This window comes from Xiphophorus maculatus, chromosome 10 (assembly GCF_002775205.1).
Source record: "Xiphophorus maculatus strain JP 163 A chromosome 10, X_maculatus-5.0-male, whole genome shotgun sequence".
Classification (NCBI taxonomy): domain Eukaryota; kingdom Metazoa; phylum Chordata; class Actinopteri; order Cyprinodontiformes; family Poeciliidae; genus Xiphophorus; species Xiphophorus maculatus.
Window position 1 is genome coordinate 11525193 of NC_036452.1, and position 22807 is coordinate 11547999.

The 22807-nt window shown below is 37.9% G+C and overlaps 1 protein-coding gene across 1 annotated transcript in view; it reads left to right on the forward strand.

Moving 5' to 3' along the window:
* The first annotated feature begins 3557 nt into the window (after window positions 1-3557).
* Window positions 3558-22807, forward strand: part of chst15 (carbohydrate sulfotransferase 15) — a 39768-nt gene continuing 20518 nt past the window's right edge. Inside the window, exon 1 of the mRNA XM_005794662.3 lies at window positions 3558-3815. The gene's annotated coding sequence lies outside the window, so the exon portion shown is untranslated. The remainder of the gene's footprint in view (window positions 3816-22807) is intronic.

Consider the following 22807-nt stretch of genomic DNA (forward strand, 5'->3'; position numbering starts at 1 on the left):
GAAAGCCCATACCTAAACCCAATTAAAAATCTGTGGCTCGACTCAAAAACTGATATTCACATCTGCTCTTCATCAAAGTCTGACTGCGCTTGAACAGTTTTGCAAAGACGAATAGGCAAAGGTTTCAATCTCTAGATGTGTAAGGCTTGTAGAAAGGTACCCCAATGGTTTAGCAGAGGTGAGGAGAGACGGGCACAATTATGTATCACTGTGTTGATCTTTCACAATAACATCCTAACATAGCCATAATCTCATTTACTGCAGTCCAAGAATTTTAAGTCTTTTAACCGGAACTTGAACAAATACAAAATATTAACAAGTCTGTAATAAGTGCTCAGACATGCTCATCACAAAATTAAGAAGATGAGTAATATACAAGCTGGGAAGTACCAGATAGCAGCTGCCAGAGTTCCAGGAAGTTAAACCATGCTTAGCAACAAACACATCAGCCCAAAGTTCAGAAATCCAAACATTTCACCAAAGGTTCAAGAAAAAACATACAGAAAAAAGTCTGTATTCAATGGAATGTATGATTCATTCAAGCATGAGGTCAGTACCCACTCTTTCTTAGCAAAATATCTCCACAAGTCTATCAGACATTTTTCCAAACCTCATTCATCAACACCCACATGCTAAATGTATTTCTTATCTCAGTTGACCATCTTGCTGGATTATTTGGAACATTTTAATCTCTGGCTATTAGGCTAAATAAAATAAAAAAGGCAAAGAAAACCAAGAAAATGTATTTCACTCGAGAAAAGAGAAGTGGAAATATGAGGGAGAGTGACCTGCTGCTTTCTTGTTTTATTTTTTGTTATGCAAATGAATAGGGCAGTGCATTTGAATATAAATCTTTTTGTTTTTGATACTCTTTAATAAAACTGAATTAACTGAGATCTTACTGATGTTTTAATTTTTGTAAACAAGTGTGGACGGTTAAAATGTACAGTAGAGTCAGAAGAAAAACTGTCTAATAGCAAGGACTCTAAATGTACTGTTTCCTTATAGGTTATTTGTTTCCAAAATTAAGCACAATCGCTAACATCATGAAAATGGTTCATTGCTAGAACACAAAGTCTTAGGAGTTGAAACTCATGGAAAGCATGTAAGAAATTTCTACATTAATTGAGCTTTTAGTTCATACTATCGAAGAAAGAAACGACACCAGCACTGCTCTGTATGTTAATAGGTCTGAATAATACAGGAATTACTAGTCATTTATTGTTAATATCAATATTTGGTCAATGCAAGACGTATTCAGGATCATTCAAATTAACTGAACATGAGGCATTAAAGAAGCAATGCATGAAACAATACATTGCTGGCTGGTTAAATGGACAAGATGATAGATTTGGCAAGGGGCTGTCAAAACTGAAGAGTATATAAGCTGTGACAGTGATCACTGGACGAGAAACAGCTGACACGCACACACACCCCTGCAAAAAAAAACCAATAATTGCAAAAAAAAGCAAACATCACTTATTGTTTGGAAGTCAATTTTAAGAATGAAAAACCTCTGTGGAAAAAAAGACTAAAGCCAGAGACTCGTGAGCTTCTGGCAAAGATTTTCTAAATTCTTTTCATATCATCTTACTTTTCAGTATATCTACGTGCCTTTTAATGAAAAATGAGGCTGAGGATGGCTGCAGCTTTGGAGCATAATTGTCTGCAGATGTGGCACAAAGTGCAGACAGTGATTTAAATATATGCCCTGGATGAGTTGATTAAGAGATGACCTACAATTACACACTCACCTCCTGATGAAGCTGTTCTCTTTCGATCTGATTAATTTCAGTCCTTTAGTGTGATCCAGCACACTAAACTTCATATTGTGAGGAGATTAAATTCCCTAAAATCCATAAAACCGCTTCAGTTTGTTGTTTATTTCAGTAAATATAAGGATATTGGGCATACTTGAGATTATTGGTTTTGTAGACGTATGAGCTGCCATGACCACATCAATATCGCAGCGATAAACTCGGTGAGTGCAGACTCGGCAGAAAAAGCTGAGAAGCATGTCTGAAACCCACTGCGAGACCACATATTTCCTAACCAAGAGGTAATTTTTTGTGACTCACCTTGATGCTGGCCACATGCGGTACAGTCACTGAAGTTAAGCAATGATTTGTGTACAGGTACTTCTGATTTGTCCAAACGTCTCAAAATGAATCACTTCCCTTCCATCTGCTGGACCTCGTATTTGAAGAGTTCATGCACTTATATCATTTTGCCATTTTAACATTTCATTGGGATTTTCATCAAGTTATCTGCTTTACACAAGTAAGCAGATGACTGTGCAAGATGACACACATAAAGATCACATTGAGCACATTATCCTCAGTGTGAAACATGCTGGGGTCAGCATCATGCTGTGTGGCTGCTTTTCTACAGCAGGCAGAGGGAAGCTTGGGAGGGTATGGAAGGATTAATGGAATTTAATAAATAGTAATCCTAGAGGAAACCCAGTTACAAAGCTTTTGAGACTGTGGTGGAGGTTCATTTTCCATCTGGACAACAACCTTTTAAATATAGCAATGGCTTCAATAGAAAGGTATAGATCAAAAAAGCATATTGTGCTAGAATGGTCCAGTCAGAGTTCGGGCCCAAATTTAACTGAAAATCTGAGGCAAGACTTGATGACTGGTGTTCACAGATGGTATTCAGTCAACCTGACTAACCTTGAGCTGTTTTCCAAAGAAGAACTCTCATCTCTAGATGTACAAAACCATTAAAGACATGCCCCAAAAGACTTGTAGCTGTCATTGCTGCAAATTGTGGTTTGGGAGGGATAAATATAAATGTTCCCCCCACCTTTGAAAATCATTTTTCCTTTTTTTATTCACTGTTACATAAAATCACGTGGGTCATCATCTTCGTCCACAAACCGAGACAGTAACATTTTTTTCAGAGGCGTTGTTCTCTTGAAACTTCATGTGCCAACAAGTTTGTTTTTGTGTGTTTAGAGAATGCTTAACAAAGCCAGACTGCTAAAGTAAAACCACTGACAGTAAAACCATGTATATAAAAAAAGGAAGTTATATTTTTTTTATTTTTACCCTAACTTGCTGGCATTAAAGCAGACAAAACATTTTCTGTTTTAGGTCTGGTAGGGTCATCAAAAAAATAATCCTAATCCCCTTTGTCCACTTTATATACCTGTCTGTCCTTGCAGTGGGGCTGGTGCCTAGAAAGAGCCTGGGGGGTGAAGGCAACTGTGTGGCATTCAGGGCACACTGGAGACGTGGCTCCAATAAATACCTGAACATCAAGTGCAGAAGAGGTTCTAGAAACAGCTATGTTAATATTCAGATCTTGAGCTCCAGTTGGGCTTCAAGTTCATCAGGGTAGCTGCTGAAGGACCTGTAGTGATCCCCACACTGTGTAGGGGATGACTACAGTGTAGGTCCTTTTAGGAAATTGTATGCTTAAAACTGTGCATTTTATTGTATTTTTTTTTCTGCTGGCTGTGATTGCTATAGTCGGTCGTGGGGGATGTCCTCTCCTGTCCCTCAGCACCAGCAAACAGAAACAGAAAGACAGAGAGAGAGAGAGAGAGAGAGAGAGAGAGAGAGAGATCCTTCCTCCGCTCATACTGAGCGCTCCGGAGACAGAGACAGTCACATATCAGAGTCCGCAACTTGTTCTTCTGTGGCAACCATCAGAGGGGAAGGGAAATAATAATGGCACGGATTTATAAAGGTTATTAAATACGCGGGCAGCGATCGGCATGGAAATACACAATCAGGCGATGAGAAGTTGTTTCATCCGGCTGATCGTGTGAGCGCTGCTGCCGGCTTCCAGCAAGAAAACTCATGGTAGGTTTAATTCCTCGTATTGTTACTATTGTATCACCGCTTGCCTTTTATTTTTCAAAAGCCAAATCTTTGCATTTTGCTCTTCGACCCCCTGATTGCATGCGTCTGTGAAGGGAGCTGGTGCAGAGATGGAAAAGTTTTTTGGGGGGAACTGATTTGACTCTCAGTATGTGTCTCTGTTTGTTCCTACAAGCGGAGACATCACCTAATATAACGGAGCCCTTTCAGCGATCAGGCGCCTGATGCCTGCGCACAGAATGAATGGCTCACTATGTATTCTAATCAAACTTGTCTCGTTTGGCTGCGAATTAAAGTGGAATACTGTTATTGTGTAAAAAAAAAAAAAAAAGAAAGAAAGAAAAGAAAAGACAATTTAAATCTGATCAATCAATTATGCTGGAACTGTCCAGAATACATTATTCAGAGGCGATTTATAACATTTTTTATATATATATAAAAGAAGATTTAGCTGCCATTTATGAGAGAAACAAAAGGGTTTTCTGCTGACCAATGAGAGCATTGGAAACCTGAAGAGGCACGAAGTGGTCCTCTGTTGCCTTTGTCCGAGCAAAGACTCCCACCAGACCACTTGCTGCTAGAAACACATGTGAGGATGTCTGGAAGCATTTCCATCAGATTTTAAAGCTATCAACCAGACTTCCCTATAAAATAAATCAAACGCACTCTACCTACAGCTTGTCACTTGTAGAACCTCCCATGTTCATTTTTTTTGTTACTTCTGCTATTTGCTGTAAATTGCTGCTTTATCAAAATAAAAATCCCCTCTGAAGAAGAAAATGAGTCGTCACAAACAAATGGCATAAGTCAAAACTGGATTTACTGTCTAAATTTGTACTAAAAAAAGGAACTTGACTTTGTTTCCTCTTTGCTTCCTGTATACAGATGTTTTAAATTTGCTATTTTGATGGGAAATAATATTGATTTTTTTTCAAAGAAATTTGTATAAATCAAAGAACGGACAAGAAAGTTGTATGGATTTTAGAAAATTTACCAAGAAAAAGCAGCTTGTGAGAAGGATCAGAGCAGACTTGAATGAGGACATTTTATCATCAAAGATCTCCAGCAATCATTTAATTTTCAGTTTTTTTGTAAAAATATTTTGTATTTCCGTCCAACCATTATCTATCACTTAATCCAGAATTGGTTTGCGAAGGTGGGGGATGGGGGGGTGACTTGGGCCAGCTCTTCTGGGGGAATCCCAAAGAGTTCCAGGCCAGGGGAACTCCACAGCCACAGCTCGTACTCGTTCTAGTGGGACACACCCAGCGCACCTCACCGGGAGTGTGTCCAGGAAGCATCCTAACCACATACCTGACCCAACTCAACCGTCATTTTTGGAAATATTCCATATATTTCATTCTATCTGTATGAAAACATAAAATTTTGGTCAAATACAGTACATGCCATTATTACATTTTTCTATGTTCATTGTGACATACTTTATGTCCTTTGCAATTCAAATGAAAACCAAACCTGGCTGCATAAGTGTTACACCTTTAAACTGACTCTTTGATTCAGTTTCAGCATTCAGTTTTTTTGAGTTCACAGCTAAAATCAATTAAAGTTAATCTGATTAACCTAAAGGAAAATTCATCATGATGATTTTCCTGATATTTGCTCTGCATCTTGTAGTTAAAAGCATAGTTTGCATAGATATTACAAATGAACAAAAGGATTTCATAACATCATGTTCACACTCCAGACTAACAGGAAATGAAGTATAATGAAGTATTTATACAAGCTAATAAAATTGTTTTAGCAATTAGGTTAATAGAGATGAAAAAAATAATCTAAATTGAAATCATTCAAATACATTTATTTTTTCTGGATTTTTTTAACCTATACAGTATATGCCAATGAAGAGAGATCTATATGTTCTAGTGGTTGCATAATTTTCAAGTTAATATATTTGACTCCAATCTCAGTGCCTAAAAGATTTTTAATTAGCTGCACTTGAGCTTTCAATTAATCACCCGTGTGTCACTTTATTTTATTTTATTTTTTTTGCTGAGTGTAGCTTCAAACAGAAAGGTAAAAGTGAAACGAGCACAGCAGAATTGGGTGGGAATAACTGGAATGCTGAAGCACAATGTAACTTCTGTGTAAATGTACTGACAGCAGCTTTAGCAGCAACATATTTTTATTTTTAGCTTGTACTACAGTTGTCACTGAATTTGAATTCATTACCATACATTACAACATACCAATAGTGACAGTTTACCTGTGGTCATTTCAACCTAAGTGCATCTTGGTTTTTTTTTAAACAAATTTTCAGGAATCTTTAACTGTGAATCTTTAACGGCAATATTAATCATTGCACACCAGTTTTGTTCGTCTGAAACTGACAGGAAGTAAAAGACAGGCGCCGAAACTTATAGATAATTAAGAAACATGAAGCCTCCATGCAGACAGTAATGTACCTGTGCACCTTACTCAGCATACAGCCAAAATGTCAATAGATGTTTTCTGAAAAAAAATATATATATATATATATGTCACTTCTATATTTTGTTGTGATTTTATTTGATAAACCCAAAACACATTAGCACAAAACTATGAAGTGAAAGTAAAATAATTCAGGGTATTTTATAATTTTTTACAAATAAAATTTAAAAGGGGGAAAATTGTGCTTAGCATCCATGAAACAATACCTTGGGGAACAACCATTCACTGCAGTTACACCTTCCTCCATAGGTTTACTGCGGCTACAACTACATGGCTTGTGGCGAATGTCTACAAATTTTCACAAAGGCCAGATTTGTAGAGTAAGTGATGAGTAGTTGTGTCAACAGATTCTTCCACCTGAGCTACAGCTCTCTGCTTACTCCCTCAGAGCTTTCAAGAACCTCTTGCATGCTTTTCTGATTAAATTCTGAAAAGCAATAACAAAGACATTTGTTATTGCACGGGTGGCTGGGCATTCTTTGTTAAGTTTGCAGTTGTGCTTCATTGTTTTCATTTTCATAAGATGGACTTAACTGGACAAACTGCACATATCCCTCTGATTAAAATTTGCTCCAAATCAATTCAAGTCAGGCCAGCATTTACAGGCCACATCGGCTGCTGCATAATAATGCTCTTTTACATGATGCAACAAGAGATTTGCTTGCGTGCGCGACGTCGTCGTTGTGTGCAACTTCCTGCAAGTTGATAAAGACTGTGTGGGGAACTGAGACACACAGTTGGCATTCTAAATGTGAAGGGAATTTTCTTCCTCCTTGAAATGTATTATTACACAAAGAGTGGGATGGGTGATTAGGATGATTTAGACTGGGTGTAGAGTGCGTGGTCTCCAGCTGGCACAGCTCGGGTTCTGCTCCCGTTCGTTTCATCTCTCCCACGAGCTGATTTTTGTGGAGCGCATGAGTATGTTTGATGAAATTTTCTGCTAATACAAAAGCAGAGCTGCAGAACCTTTTTCTCAGCGTTGATTTAGATGTAGTATTCTTCATAAGCGGTTGACGAAGCATTCAGTCACATCAAACACACAGCATTGCACACCTCCTGTGTCAGTTTTGAGTTTTCAGTCACATATAAATCTGATGGGGGTTTTTTTTTCGGACTTGTGATTTTAGGGGTAAATAGGTTGTTTGGTAGGAATTACTGAAACACAGACATAATGAATGTCTTCGTTGTTAAAATAATCACAAGAGATGTCTCATGGGAAGGTTATTTAGTTAAAAAAAGAAAAAGCTGTGGGGATTTACAGAGTTCCTGTGGAGTCAGAAAAAATACGGAATTTGATTTACATAACTTCCAGACTTGGGGTGAAAGTGGCGACAGTGGTAGCAGATCATCCTGTAACCAGTGGGTTTTCGATTTGTGGCACCAGTGCATTGCAGCTCCTGTCAGACAGTGTAGTAGCTTTCCACCATTAGAGTGTGGGAATGGGTGAATGACTGAATGTAGTGTAAAGCATTTTGGAGTGGACTGGATCAGTGCTATAAAAGTGCAGGCCATTTACCATGACTAGAACCCGGATGTAAAATATGGAAGGCAAAGCTATATTTTTTCCCCATAAACTATTATGAAAAGTAAGCAATTCATCCATCTGTCCATCATGAGCTTATGTAGTTTTACTCTAAAATCTGGTTACAATATGAAAACTGTGTTGCACCTCACAATTTAAGAGAATTTAATCATATTTTTTAAAAAAAATCTTTGATGTTGTTTTATCAATAAAGCTTAAAATAATTTGGTATTAAGCATGTTAAAAGAGCAATGCTCATATCAGGTTAGACCACAGCAGGGATTCTTTGACTTTGAACTAACATAGAGCTGCAGACTCGAATTGCACAAGTTTAGAGGGAGGACTAAATATTTTTCTTAGTAAAAAATGCTAATTGAACCATAAGCAGCTGGTACGATAATAGACAACTTGCACTTGAATTACCGTGCCATCCTGCATTTAATGTCACATAGATTTAACACACTGCTGTTCTTGTTTACGCTTATGCTTTAATGTGCTTTAATTTTCCTCCAGGAGCATGCCATAAATCTTGAAATAGATGCCCCGTTGGTGTGCTGATTTATCAAAATCAGCTATAGATTAGAAGCTGTAATAAACACCGTGCTGCCAGGCTCTGTTTACCCCACATTTCTTCGTCTTTTGTGAGATAACAGGCCTGTCTGGGAAATTTAACATCATTTCCGGTGACCAAGATTCTGAGTCTCCAAAAGTCTGCAACCAGAGACTTCCAGGTCCTAGCCCTGGTTTGATAATTCTGGCACCTCTTTTATTTATTTTTCTTCAGCATATCTTTTTTCTGTCCTGAGATCTTGAAGTGGCATGCTCTGTTTCTTAAATGGAGCATCTGACCTCACCAGTAGGAGTGATTTTATTTCTGTCTCTGCTCCACCATGCCTAGAATCTGTGGTGCATGTGGTGGTGCGCAACAGGTCGTGCATGACTGTCCCCTCATCTTCAAACCACATGGAGACGTTTCCTTAGATTTCTAACATGCTCTGCCTGGTCAAACTGCAGTGATGTGTTTCTACAATGTTGAGCTGCTCCACTGTGATCAAGTCACAAGTAGAGATTGGAGAAGGATTAGAGAAGTACTGTAATTTCATATTGTTGTTTTCTTTATATTACCAACAATCGTATATAAAGACTGGACTAGGTAACTGCAGTGGGAATAGTTGTAGCACTCATCAAAATTACACTGGACTGTTAAACAACTTCTCAATGAAGTTGATTGAACTGGTCTTAATTTAGGTAGATCACAGTTTATTGGTTTGACTATATGAAGATGTTCATAAACTAATGGAGCACCTATACATTTCAAGTAGCTGAGTTATTACTTGCATGTTATCTGGTCAAAAGAAATATTCTCCTGAGACAGCACCGCTGAAAACAAGACTCTTAAAAAAAAAAAGAAAAAAAGTCATCAGTTGATCAAAACTTTCATTCAGCTCCAAAAGTAGATATTTGCACATTTAGAATAGTAGCTATATTCTTGTTGCTATTTCCTTAATTAAAAAGATCTATGCATATAACTTACTTTATATGAAATGTTTTCTTGCCTTTCCAATGTTGAAGAGTGGGTTAGAGAAATAGGCCAAATTGTAATGTCAGAAACTTGTGAACAATATAATTGGCCATCAGAGTCCATCCAACCCTGATTGGTGACTGACAAATAAAGTCAATTATTTTTCCCAATTAATTAACATCCAATAATTTTCAGTGAGTAGCTGCATCAACTGACAATAATTCTTGCGTTTTTGAGTTTTGATGCAAAAATTGGGATAATCTTGCAAATAAACCCAAAATTTGAAATAGCTCACAATCGTATGCAATCTTTGGTCTGACGGTGTGTTTGACACATTGCGGGTGGATGACTGCAAGCACAAGCAGCCACTCAGCGCTGCTCAAAATGCCAGGATGTTACACTGTGGTTTGCACATCAAGCTGCTAACTTTAGCTTACTCTCAGTGACAGTGGAGAGAGAAAACTACTTTTTTGCTGAAGCAGTTATGCTTCGCTATGTTTGCGACAATCACAAAGCACAGGAAAACAACAAGTAACAAAAATGTCTTCCAGCATTTACAGTGAGTAAATTCAAGAGGTTGTGGTCGGTATTTTGGAAGGCTTTGAAAATCAATGCCTCTATGTCAAACAGCCACTGCTTTATTTGATTGTAAGTGGTTAACACTGAGACAGAGGCCATCATTTGTAAATGTCAACCATCTTTATTGCAACTTGCAAAGGTTTTTGGACCAATTGAACTTTCCACATTTTGTTAAACCTGTTATCGTGAATTTATGTGACAAACAAACAGACAGTAGTAGTGCATATTATAAAGTGGAAAAAAAATTGAAATAAATTGTCTAAGGCTGTCAAAGTCTTTGCGAATCAAAACTTTTTTACGCTGCAATTAGAGCTGTAGATTTTGGGGATTTGTCTCTAAAACAGACTGAAAAATTGTGAAAGAGTCAAAGGGGATGAATCCTTTTGTGAGGCATTGTTGGATTTTTTTCATTGACCTGTTTTACAGTCTAAAATGATGCATGTCAGTGTAATTGGTGATGCTAAATTGACTGCTTGTTTGTCTTGTGTGTCCTTGTGATGGATTGGCCATCTGCCCAGGCTCTATCATGCCTTTTGTCCTTTGGCAGCCAGCAGAGGCTCCTGTCCCCTTGCAACCTTGAGGAGGACAAAGTGGGTTTAAATGGATGAATGACAGCCACACTATCAAACAGGAATGTGGGCTTTTTCATTTGTAAAAAGGAATTACTGGATGTTTTGGAAACATTCCTTATAAAAAGAAGCAGTTTGGAGACATGGCACAAGGCTTTCAAAAGTCAGGAAGAATAATTTTAATTATTTTCCAAAGCCTTTACAGACTTGATAGTTCAATAAGAATAACATTTGGATAAAACAATGAAGAATTTTTTTTATTTGCGCACGATTCATTGATTTCAATTTAAGTGAAGAGTTTGTGTTCTTAATGAACCATAACAGATTGCATACATCAATGGCATTCCAGCTCTTAGTCATGTTTGCTTCTGTGTCTGTAAGCTCTTAAAGATCTCTTAAAGATGCCATCTATAGCTTCCCACCTGTCATCAGTCGCCGTTTTACTGCATACATTTTCACTCTTTTTTTTTTTTTTTTCAGCCAAGTGACAGCAGGTTCTGGTTTTAGACTGAATGAAAGCTGGAGACAATATCTGACTGCTCTCAGTTTCTGCATGACGAGTAGGAGTTGGACTTTGAAGGAAGTGATGCGTGCCGAGCATCCAGTGATGGATGGATCCTCCAGTGAAGTTAACATTATTTATGTCTGGTGAGAGTGCTGGATCACTGCTCGGGATTTATGTTGCTGTGGATGAGCGACCACTCTAGAACGTGTTGTCTGTACAAAGTAACAGACTGGGCTGTTTGTCACTGAGACTGATGAGCTTCCAGTGATTAAGCTACCACAATGACAAACATTCATCAGCTTTATCTGGTGAGTGACTTGCTACCAGTTTTTTATTTAGGTGGCAACTTACATATTTATAAAATTTTTTTCCCTATTAAAGCACTTGAAATGAATTTTCCAACCCAGATTTTTACTGAAGCGTTGGTTTCATGTATTGAAAATGCAAAGCATCCATTATCTATAACCACAGATTGATTCCAGCATAGAGAATACATTTTGATGAAGATGAGTAGCATTTTAAAGCCAAGTAAGCAAGAATTATATCTTACAACATAACAACACAACCTGGAACATTTGAGATAAAACTAGAAAAATCAGTAAACAATATTATGGAATTTGCATGCACTGCTTGGCCTTTGAGGTGCTGAGTAAGAGGTGTAAATCTCACACTCCACAGTGCCAAGGTTTGGGGTCATTGCTTATGCTAATGATGCATGCAAAACCAAACTGTTTTTTCTTCTCTTACCATCTGTGCCCAGTTGTGCCTCGTGTATGCAACTTGGCATCTTAGCACAGGCCCCGTCTGTTTGTAGTTTGATTTATAGCATTGAACATTTGGATTGGCTGAGATTTTCACAGTAAGGATGTAGCCATATAAAAATCTTGTTTCATGCTGTGTGAAAATTCATCCCAACTATCAATACTGACAGTGTTGTTAAAAAAAAAAAAAAAAGAAGCCTATTATAAGCTGAAGCTAACTTATTGAGATTTGAGTCCTTTGCAAAAACTGGATTTACAGTTTTTTTGAAGGGAGCTTTATTTTGGGGAGGTGTTCAAAACATTGGCTCATTCTTATACGTATTGCTTTTAAGAAGCCAGTCTGGGCTAACTGGGAGAATTTCTAGAATAAGATCTTTTTAATTTTAATCATTCAAACTTCATCATTTCACCAGTTTCATCTTTTAGTAAGATATCTGGGTTTGTTCAATCTAAAATGTTGATAAGAATTTCATTTTACACATGGACTATATTTCTGACTAAACATTTAAAATAGTGTCTCGATTCTGCCGTGAATTAGGTTTTTTGCTAACCATTAACACTTCACATTACAATGTAGATGTTGCCGGGTTGTCCCTTTAGGCAAAGGACAAATTGAGGCATGCCCCACTATGGCTGCTCACTAGCCACTCATGAAAAGCTAACATGAGCATCTCAGATGTCAGTGGTATTTATATATCAAATAAATACAACTCAGATAATGGCACTGATATTTACATATCAAATAAGAACTGTGTACACTGCTGTGCTCCTCCCCTTGTATTTCAGTCAAATCTGGCCACAGTATCTCAGCCAGATTTAAGTATAAACATTGACTAGGCCACTTCAAAACCTTCATAAAAGATGTTTGGGCTCTGTGTGAATCATTATGTCCTTGTTTATATTTCTCTTTTTTCTTACAATGAGGTTACTTATATATACCTACTTATTTACAATGAGTAGGAACATATACAACATATACACTAGAATAAGCATTTTGTTGTTGTTTTGAAGATGATATGTAAAAAAAATTATTCTAAGTAAATCAATATCAAAACATCGTAATATTTTTTTCTGGTCTGACTTTTAACCAGAACTGACCAATGATTTGAAGAAAAAAAAAACAACTGTAATGTAAATCAGCACTAAAACTAAATGACAGTTCATGTGTCTGTGTTTAGAAGAATTCAAAAGAGGAGAGGTAGCTCACCCATAAATGGTTATGTTTATGTGTGGTTTTTCTGCATCTCCTTTCCACATGTCACGCTAATGGGCCATAGCACCAATCTGCGGGAGCCTAAACAATCCACAACTCCACAGAGATTTGTGTTCATATTCCAATTACCTATAGCTTCTCCTTTTAAATAAGCAATCATTCACTAGCACATTTGTTTATTGCAGCTATATGTGCTTTTTTGCATAACCCACAAACCTCACAGAATGACAGCTCATTGTTCTCCCAACTGACCGGGTCAGCCGCTTTTTTTTTAATTTAATCACCCTACAAGTCGTGCAGCTTCACATGTTTTTGGGAGTGTAAACAGCAGCCGGCCTGAAGCAGTTGTTTACTTGGCTGCAGGAGCGACTAAGATCAGAGGTCAGCATTTCCTTCTGTTTCAAGCAAATGTCCAGCTCAGGTGTCAGATGAGCCGGACATGTGACACCTGTCCAGCTCATGTTTACATTTTTACAGGCAGCAAGCAGACCCACTAAAAGGCCTGGCTGGGGTCACGACGAGTTTGTATGAATGTTATTTCCAATCCCGGGTCTATCATTTTGTGGGATTATCCCTGCCTGGTTAATTTGAAGCCAGCGTTTCATATCTGTTCAGGCAGCTGCTACCAATATGAGCCACTGGCCTAGCAGAGAAATTGTTACGCTTTGTGAGATGGATGTGTTATTGTGGAAAATCTCTCAACCTTCCTCCATTTATCAGGATTTGGCCAAGCAGGTAGTTTTTATGTCCTGTAATCCACTTCCTAGAGGGAACAGAAGAGGACAAATGTATTATTTTGATTTACCTGCAACTTAAATTGGAATGTAAGTAATCCACCTGCTAGAGGTGGAACATATTGGCAACCTTGGAAATTAGAAATGTGAGCTAAAAAAACATTTTTTTGCTCACCTTTAATTTTCAGAATTAACCGATCTGCCTGTCTGTTCAGCCTGGGGAATTTGTCTAAAGCTTCATTATCGGGAAGACTTGTATAATGCACCAGAAGGAAGATAAAGCTCAAAATCCTTTGAATTGCGAATCCGAAGGCCAAGTTAATATTATGGATCCGCTGGGAGGCCCTCTGTGTAGCCTTCCTAAAACTGTATTCATCAGACCTGCTCCCGGGTGGAGAAATAGGAAGACAGCTGACACTGTTATGGCCTACGTTTGTCTAATTCACACATTTTCTTGGCAGTCTGGAGCTAATGCTTGGTCTATGCACATTTTCCTATCTGGCAGGAGGTTCAGCCCGGTTGGACAAGAGTGTTGACAAGGTGTGAAAGTCTACTGCATAGCATTTAGACACAGGAGGATTTAGAGATGAAACAAGAAACAGGTCTGCACCTCCACCTTTAATTGTTCTTTTCATAACCATAAAAAAGGAGAGGTGTAGTTTTAAAAAGCCACTTTTAGTTCACTGTGCTAAAATGGGGGAGGGTGGAAGACGCTTCATGGATGGTTGTGAAAACCTTACAAATGCATAATTTGATTAAGAAAACATTGTTTTTGTGTAATACATACATTTTCTTTGGAGATGTGGAATCTCCTAAATCGAAAAATGCTACCCCAATCTTCAATCCCATTCTTCAACTCGAGTTCCCAGACAAAACCCAATTAGAACATGCAAAGTCCAAGAAGTCATGCCCCACATGCTACTGACAGCATTTTGGCTAATGTTAGCAATTTGGCTCATTTTAACTTGTACACTAATTTCAACATACTGAATGGCATAAGTCCATGTTACTCAACATGCTTGTGACTCTCCACATGCTATTGAGTGCATTGTAGCTCTCTTTGGCATTGATGCTAATTTGTAGCATCAGAACGCTGGGTTCCAACCGACTTTGGCAGACCCCATTTAAATTTCTTCAGAAATGTTCTAGTCTTTCAGTTTATTCTTATAGAGTGCAATGTCTTCTGTGCTACGCCTTTCACACTGTAGCCCATTACCAAAATCAATAATTTAAATGGTGGCCATTGTTTTTCCACACTTTTTAACGACACTGTCATAAGCACTTATCCACCTCAGGGGGAGACCGCTGGTGAAATTAAGAAGATGAATAAAATATAAGAAGGAGAAAAGTGCTGAACTGGGACTCTGCCTGCGATCTCAGCTAAGCAGCAGTAATGAATTGAGGAGCATAGGCCACCTTACCCACCACCCCTCTGTGTTATAATTTGACCCCTTATGGTTTTGGTTAAGCTAAGGGCAGATCTTCTGATCTCCACATGTATGGGTTTTGCTGGTGTCCTTCTTTTCTTTTTGGGGGTTATAGTCTAATATATTTTAGCCAGTTGCACGTGTTATCTGGATAAGAGTGATGGATGACTTTCGCTACGGTAATTTCTTGCTCACAATTAATTTTTATCGCCTGGTTTTTTCTGTGGTGGTGATTTACATGATTGAATTAATGCTGAAGAGCCTGAGGGACTGCAGAGGGTATAAGTAGTACATTTGACAGGTCAGAGCATCTTCTCACTATAAAACACTGGCTTCTTTGTGGTGTATTGTACATATATAGCCCAGTGCAGCCTCCTTTCCAGATGCTCTCTTTTCCTGTCGAGTTATGCAGGCAATTAATTTTCTCTTTCACTGCCCTATTTCTTCTTGCTTGATTTACGTGAAGCAATGATGCCTTTTCCAATTGATTTCCCTAATTTAATGAATGCTACTTGATTAATGGTCATAACTACAGATGCACCAATCAGGATGTTCCTGATATCTTTGAGGTCTGAACAGATGACATCGATTTGAACTAGTTTTGATTGATTTATTTTTTTTACTTCCATGATCTCTAAATAATAAAGGTGGTAGTTTTGAGTGCAACCGAAGCTGAAGAGCTACAAGAAAATCTCTTTTCATGTCTCAGAGCATATGTTCGCACAGAATTGTGAAAACTGGTCAGGGCTGATCTGATGATTTGCAGATTCACTTGTGCATCTCCAGTTACAACTCATTGAATTAATTAAGTCATTAAATTAGTTTCCCTTAAAAAGAAACTGCCAGAAACCTGACACTCGTCATCACCCTGAACATGACATTTCCACAGTGAAGCGGCAGAGGCAGCGTCATGCGGTGGGAACGTTTTTATTCCAGCAGAAAATGGGAAGCTGGCCAGACTTGGAAAATACCTGCATAAGACAACAACCTCAAAGATCAAACCACAGTTATTATGAAATGATTTAGATTGTTGCTTATTGAATACATGGCAGGTGAAACTCCAGACCTTAATCTAACTCAGCCTTTATTGCAACACTTAAAATTACTTTTCATGGATGCTCTACTTTTAGTCTGACTGAGCTTGAGGTATTTTACAAAGGTTGATGGGGACAAAATATGTCAGTATGTGTGGAAGATTTGTACGCCAAAGAATTGCAGCTGAAATTCCACTAAATGGTGGTTCCACAAAGAATTTATTTAAGTAAGCCTAAGCTGCATATTTTTATTTGAATAATTGTTCAAAAAATTGTGTATCCTTTTTCTTCTGCTTCATAATTATGAACTGTTATCGTGTTGAGCCATCAAATCGAATCCCAGCAAAATACTGAAAACAATCTGGTTGTGACATGCCATAGTGTGTTTGAAAACATTTGCAACCCCCTGTATAAAATCTGATGGGAACTTATGTGAAGTGAGTCAACAGGAAAGCTTTTGTTAGGTTGCCACTATCTTTTTGTTGGTGTTTCTATGTTGGTAAAGCTTTTTGTTTTTAGCTGTTCAACTAATCTTATTATGAAGGTAACCAGAAATCCCTTTTGATCTGGTTACAGCTGATTTAATTTACACTAAAATAATAAGCCTGAAAAATCCAAATAAATAATTAGACTAACTGCACATGTCCATAAGGAGTTGCTCATGATTTAAACATAAGAGTTCTGCTTTGTTTTTGGATGCACCTTGCAAAACAAAATTGCCTGGTGTGAAGTGAATATTGTGTTATTTCTCTTTGTACATGTTTATCTCCAGCTCTGTTTAACCAATCATGAATATAAACTGTTTCACGGCTGAGCCTTTCTTCTGCTGGCCTCGTGCTGAACTTTAATTACTGAAAGCAGCCTGGTGGAAAAGCATTTCTTTTCCTGCGGACACAGTAGCGCCCTCCCTCTTTTCCCCTCCTGCCTTTTTGTTCCTCTTTCTGACCGCTCTCCACCGCATTCTTGCCCTGACAGTATTTTCTGTGTCTTTGGTGGCTGAGAACCAGCACCATGCTTCCCTTCTTGTGAAAATGTTAAAGAGGTCATGGCAGTCCAAAGTGGATGAGCAAGAGGGAGCGGACACTAAAAGCACACACTCAATTTACTTGGAAGTTTTTAGTCAGCTATTTTGTTGGAAAAGAAGCCATAACGGGAGCTGAGTACAAATATTCAGCTCCCGAGTCATTAGCTGAAGCTACTATCCTTCAGGTTTTGCTTGTTTTCTTTGGAGCACCTGTAATTGGTCCCCAGTGGCTTGTTTGGTAGACAAGATAATCCCCTGAATATCAACAGATAGATGAAACATCTTGGAGAAGTGTTTGACAGTTTGTCCAAGACAGCTGTCCCGGGGGAATCCATTGATTGTATGTTTCTCATAAAATCTCACGTTTTTCCTTTCCCATCTCAGACTTTTCTGCTACTTTCATGTCCATGTAACCTTGGAACTGTTTGTTTTTCTACTAACATCACCCAAAATAGGTAGCTCTATCTTTCTTCTTAATCTTTCACTTATGTGATATAACAAAAGACAAGACTAAATTGCCAGTGATGTTTTAAATCAGTAACTTTGACTTTCTGTGAAAACAAAGATCAGATTTGATTTGGCTTTTGTGAATACTCACTCTGTCAAAAAAAACCCCAAAAACTCAACCTCCCAGTACATGACGTAGTCTCTACATCTAAGTGTGATTTTGATTGATGCGCAATGTAAACAGCACCCAATAACAAAAGACGCACTGACATTTAAGAAAATCTCCTGCCTTAGGTCCTCATGAAGAAACCCACAAGTACTACTGCAGACTGCAGTAACTTGCAAAAATGAGTCAACTTGCGATTTCCTCTGAAAATGGAACAACCACAAAGGGATTTTCCAGTAAAAAAATAATTTAATGTCATATTACAGTAACCTTGTGTACTCATTGTGTTGTGCTGGTTCAGTGCTTCTGTGATGAATAGTCTCTTCCCTTATCTTTTGCAGATGGTTCACATTCTTGCTTTTTTGAAAACTGAAAGCTGTGCAGGGTGCCACCGACTTTACTTGTGATGTGTTGACTCACTCAAAGACGAGTGGTTTATGACAAAAATGTTTTTGTCAAAGAGACATTTCCTTATAAAGCCTACAAACCTGGTGATGGAACTAACTATGTGCACTCGCTTTGTCTTCATTTTCCATGAATGGACTTTGTGAATTAGAGTTGTGTCTCTTTGTGCTCCTGTCTCAATGCAATTAAGTTGCAAGACTAATCCTGAAGCAGTGCCTTTGTGGTGTTTTTTTTCTGTGTCACTCTCAAACCTTAGTCTATGCAGATGGCTGCTCCTGCTGAACCAGGTAAATGTTTAAAAGGATTAAAAAGGAAATTTATTTCCACTATCACCATGTGCTTGATCAGAATTGTGGATTGCTGCGAAATCAACGGTTTGATGTAATCTGCTGGACTACATTAAGAGCTTTGTAAAAATTAAAATGATTTAATTTGAGTCTGACTATATGATCACAGTACATTGGAATGGCTAGTATATATAGCAGGGGTGTCAAACTCAAATACACAGTGGGCCAAAATTTTAAATTGAACAAAGCCACGGGTCATGGTTGAACAAATGAATCTTTTAATATGGACCCAAACAAGTTTTTATTTAACAATAAATATTGAATAAGCAAGGCTTATATAACTTAAAACTGCAGGCGTGCAAAATTGAGTTGCTAAAAATAATAATAAAACATATAAATGGCATATTAAATAAAATTTAAATAAAAATTGAATGCCTCCTTTCTGAGGTGTCAAATGTCAAAATTAGCTTCGTACAGACTAGTAAATTTGAAAATAAAATAACATAACAACTATGAATAAATCATTAAATAAACTATGAATAAAAGCCTTGGAGTAACAAGAAAAGGTGCATAGAAAACTTATTTATTGCTCATTTTGCGACACACTGATCTGCTCTGATGCGGCCAAGCCAGATACCTGGCATCTTTTCTTGGATGCCAGTTCATCAATGTCAGGGCTCAGAGTTTGAGCTGAGGAAACCTTCAATACCGAACAAAGATGTTCGTCAGTAAGACGCCTCTTGTGAGGCGTTTTCGTCATCTTCATTGGGGAGAAAAGTTGCTCACATACATATGTAAACAGATATTCTGTCTCCCACTTGTCCAGAAAAGTTCTATTTTCGGTCTTTCCTTTTGCCATTTTTTGGAAGGGTAACACAGTGACAGCTGTAGTTTGAGGTCGCAGTGTGGTTTGTGGGAGAGGCACGGGGATACGGGGCGTGTCGGGGCTTTCAACCGAAGGAGTGCGCAAGAAGGCGGATCACCACCTTTCTAATACATCCATGTCCACTACCATAAGTGCTACTGACACAGAGAGGATGCATGTCTGCCTTTGTCCTGATTGACGCGCCAAAAAAACAGCAGAGCATTATGGGATTTGTAGTATAAGCGGTGAATGCTGCGTCACAGCGTTGCCACCGTATAATACCGGCGGGCCGGCTCTAATATTAATTTGAAATTGCCTCGCGGGCCAAATATAATTACACTGCGGGCCAAATTTGGCCCGCGGGCCAGAGTTTGACACCTATGATATATAGCATTGATTTTGGAACCCACTGAATCTTGTATACTTGAATTTTAACTTGACCTATTTCTCTTGGGCTCTATGCCACACAGACTTTTCTGCAGGTGAAATTATTTCCCTGCTGTGCTTTGAGAAATTAAAGGCTTGAGAAGTCCTCCTGTCACTGTCTGAGAACATTTACGATAGACAGCCCTTGGCAATACTGAGAACAACAAACCAATATGTACATATTTCAGTATAAATCTATTTTTATTCCTGTTTCAATCCACACAATCAACAACACGCTGCATTTCATTTTTACGGCTTGACAAAAGCTGTAATAAAGTTTGTCTAAAATTTCATTTGCTTCAGCGAGTGATTTAATGGTTGATAACAATTGACTGGTATTCGTCAGAAGATACATAAAAAATATTTTGTTTGGTCGGCAATGCAGCTCTTCACACAAGCATCTTAAATGGACAACGACACACAAAGAAAATAATTATTGAGAAAAAGAGAATGGTACAAAAACAAAGCAATTCGCAGAAACTGATGGGTTGAGAAAGTGGCTGTTTTTTTCTGTAAATGGGGTTAGGGGAGTTGGATTAGAGTAGATGACAGATCTAAACAAATCTGCCTGATTGTGTGTTTGATTGTTCTGTTGCTGAATGGCAAGACAGACATCGTAGAGAGGTCTGTCTCTGATTATTTGTTTAGGCCGTGGCCAGTTCCATTTTCATAGGGAGGAAGCCATCAGCGCAGGAAACATCCCATTACCACTCTGTGTTGTCTGTGTATTTGGAGTTAATCATACTTATTATCAGTTCACACTAATTCTTTTCATCTTTGAAGTCAAATTATTCTGCTCTTCACTTTCAAATATCATAAATAAGATTTTATTTTCTTCCTATCTCCTTACATGTATAAAAAAATATTCTTGACAATTTATGTCAGCGTCTGTTATTACTTGCTATTAAACTCTTTAGTATTTATCTGCAGTCAGTAATTTGAGTTGCAATGTTACCTCACTGTTTTCAAAATGTTATGTCAAATGTTGCCTTCAAATTATGACAACTTTTCCTAATTACAATTTGCATGATGTTAACAACACAGTGGGGCTCATCAAAACATATTTAAATATAACTCAAAGCACAGCAATATTTTTTTGTTTTCGTGTGAAAGCGCATTGCAATCAACATAATAATTTCATATAACGCAGTCAACAAACTATATTACAAAAATTCAAATCTGCTTTTTTTTTCTGTCCTTAATGATCCACGCTTCAACCACCTGAAAAGAAAAGACACAATTAAGAACTGATAAGTTTCAGTAACTCACAAATACAATGATTGCTTAACAACCATGTTGGCAGTTATCTGACCAGAAATAAATTAGGTATCTGCTTATGAAATGTGTAACTCTACACTAACATGGTTATAGGTCAGAAGATTTGTCAGCTGAAAAGGTCACATATCCAACCTTTTCTTCTTTTTGTGTTCGCAGGCCCCTGGGCATGTTTATGATTGAATTAAACCATTTTATCAGGTTTGATAGACAGTTGCGACATATTTGCTGTATGAATATGACAGATCTGTCAACCTTCCAGTGGCCTGCTGCCGGAGTTAGCAGACTGATGGATTTAGATGCGTCTTCCCTTGAGAATGATATTCTCTCATCAATGACACAGCTCACCCCTCTGTTTTCTTTCTGTCTTCCCTCCATCTGTCTGGTATTTTTGACTTTCCTTGCTGTCTTTCTGTGTTTTACCTTCACTTGCCCCTATTACTTCCCTCTTAGAAATTGAAGAGGAAAGGAATCCCACTCACTCCAGCATTTTTAAGTACTAAGAGCTAAAACAATAGCGGCTATAGGATTCCTAATTTTGGAACATTTTGTCGTTTCTCAATAACTTCTACTCCCCAGTTTTACAGGCTAATAAACCAAGAAGACACAATAAATGCATTGTTCTGGTAGACATTACATAATTTATAAAATCATAAAGTCACGACTATTTGAAAAGTGGAAATTCACTACCAGTCCTTAATTTCCTGCTCATTACATTTTAATGCATGGTCAAGCTTTCAGTGCAATTTACAATCCCCTTTGATGGGAAATGAAATATTTCTACTTATTGAAATTGACAAGTATTCAACAGTGGATTAAACGACTTGATGAAAATTTTGTTCTAGAGGAGCTTTTTAAATGTTTAACATCTTTCTTTAGCCAACAGGTTTTGACTATTTCAGACCCTGTGTTGGATATTGCTTTGATGTATAACCTGCGTAGCCTGGAATGTGATTGGTATGCATGTTTACCTTATCTTTAACCAGTAGAGATCTTCTTTTCCTGAATTTGCCTACCTTATCTGAATTTACCAATAAAAATATTAGCTCATCTTACAAGCTTTTAGTGTTGTCACTTCAGTAGCTGATATCTCATATCTGCACCTGCAGTTATGAGATATATTTGGTAGCAGATATCTACTGAAGAAACCTCTAGAAACTGTTGCTGGTTTCTCGAGAACTCATCTCTATAAACCAGCAACCGTTAGAGCCTCACCACATAAAAACAGGTTTTCTGTAGAAAAGCAAGGAAACAAATTCAATTCAAATGAGCAAAAGCATAGAACACCAGTACTTAGAATGAACCCTACAGCCTGTGAGCATGATGTTTCTGCTGTAGTAGGTTGCTTGCTTGCCCTTTTTTTTATAATCAAATATCATTGCTACACCCATCTCTATTGCCAGGCTTGAAATGTGTATAAACAGATGTAAAGATTTAAAGTTGTTAAAGAAAGTGTCCATATTGTCTTAGTTTAGAAGGTCTTGCACATCCATAAATCATGATTTGGGAGTCAGTATGTCATGACCTGGGCATTATGGAGCGACAATGGAGACAATGATAGGGGTTCATCCTGTAACTGGCGGGTTGTCGGTTCGAGTCCATGTTTTGTCCTTGTGTCTACGTATAATGTATCTTGCTATCAACGACATGTGAATGACTGAATGTAGTGTGGAGCGCTTTGGTGTTCTCCAGGTTTGATAAAGCACGACAAAAGTGCAGGCCGTTTACCGTTTGAGCATGCTGTCGTACCACAGCATTGGTT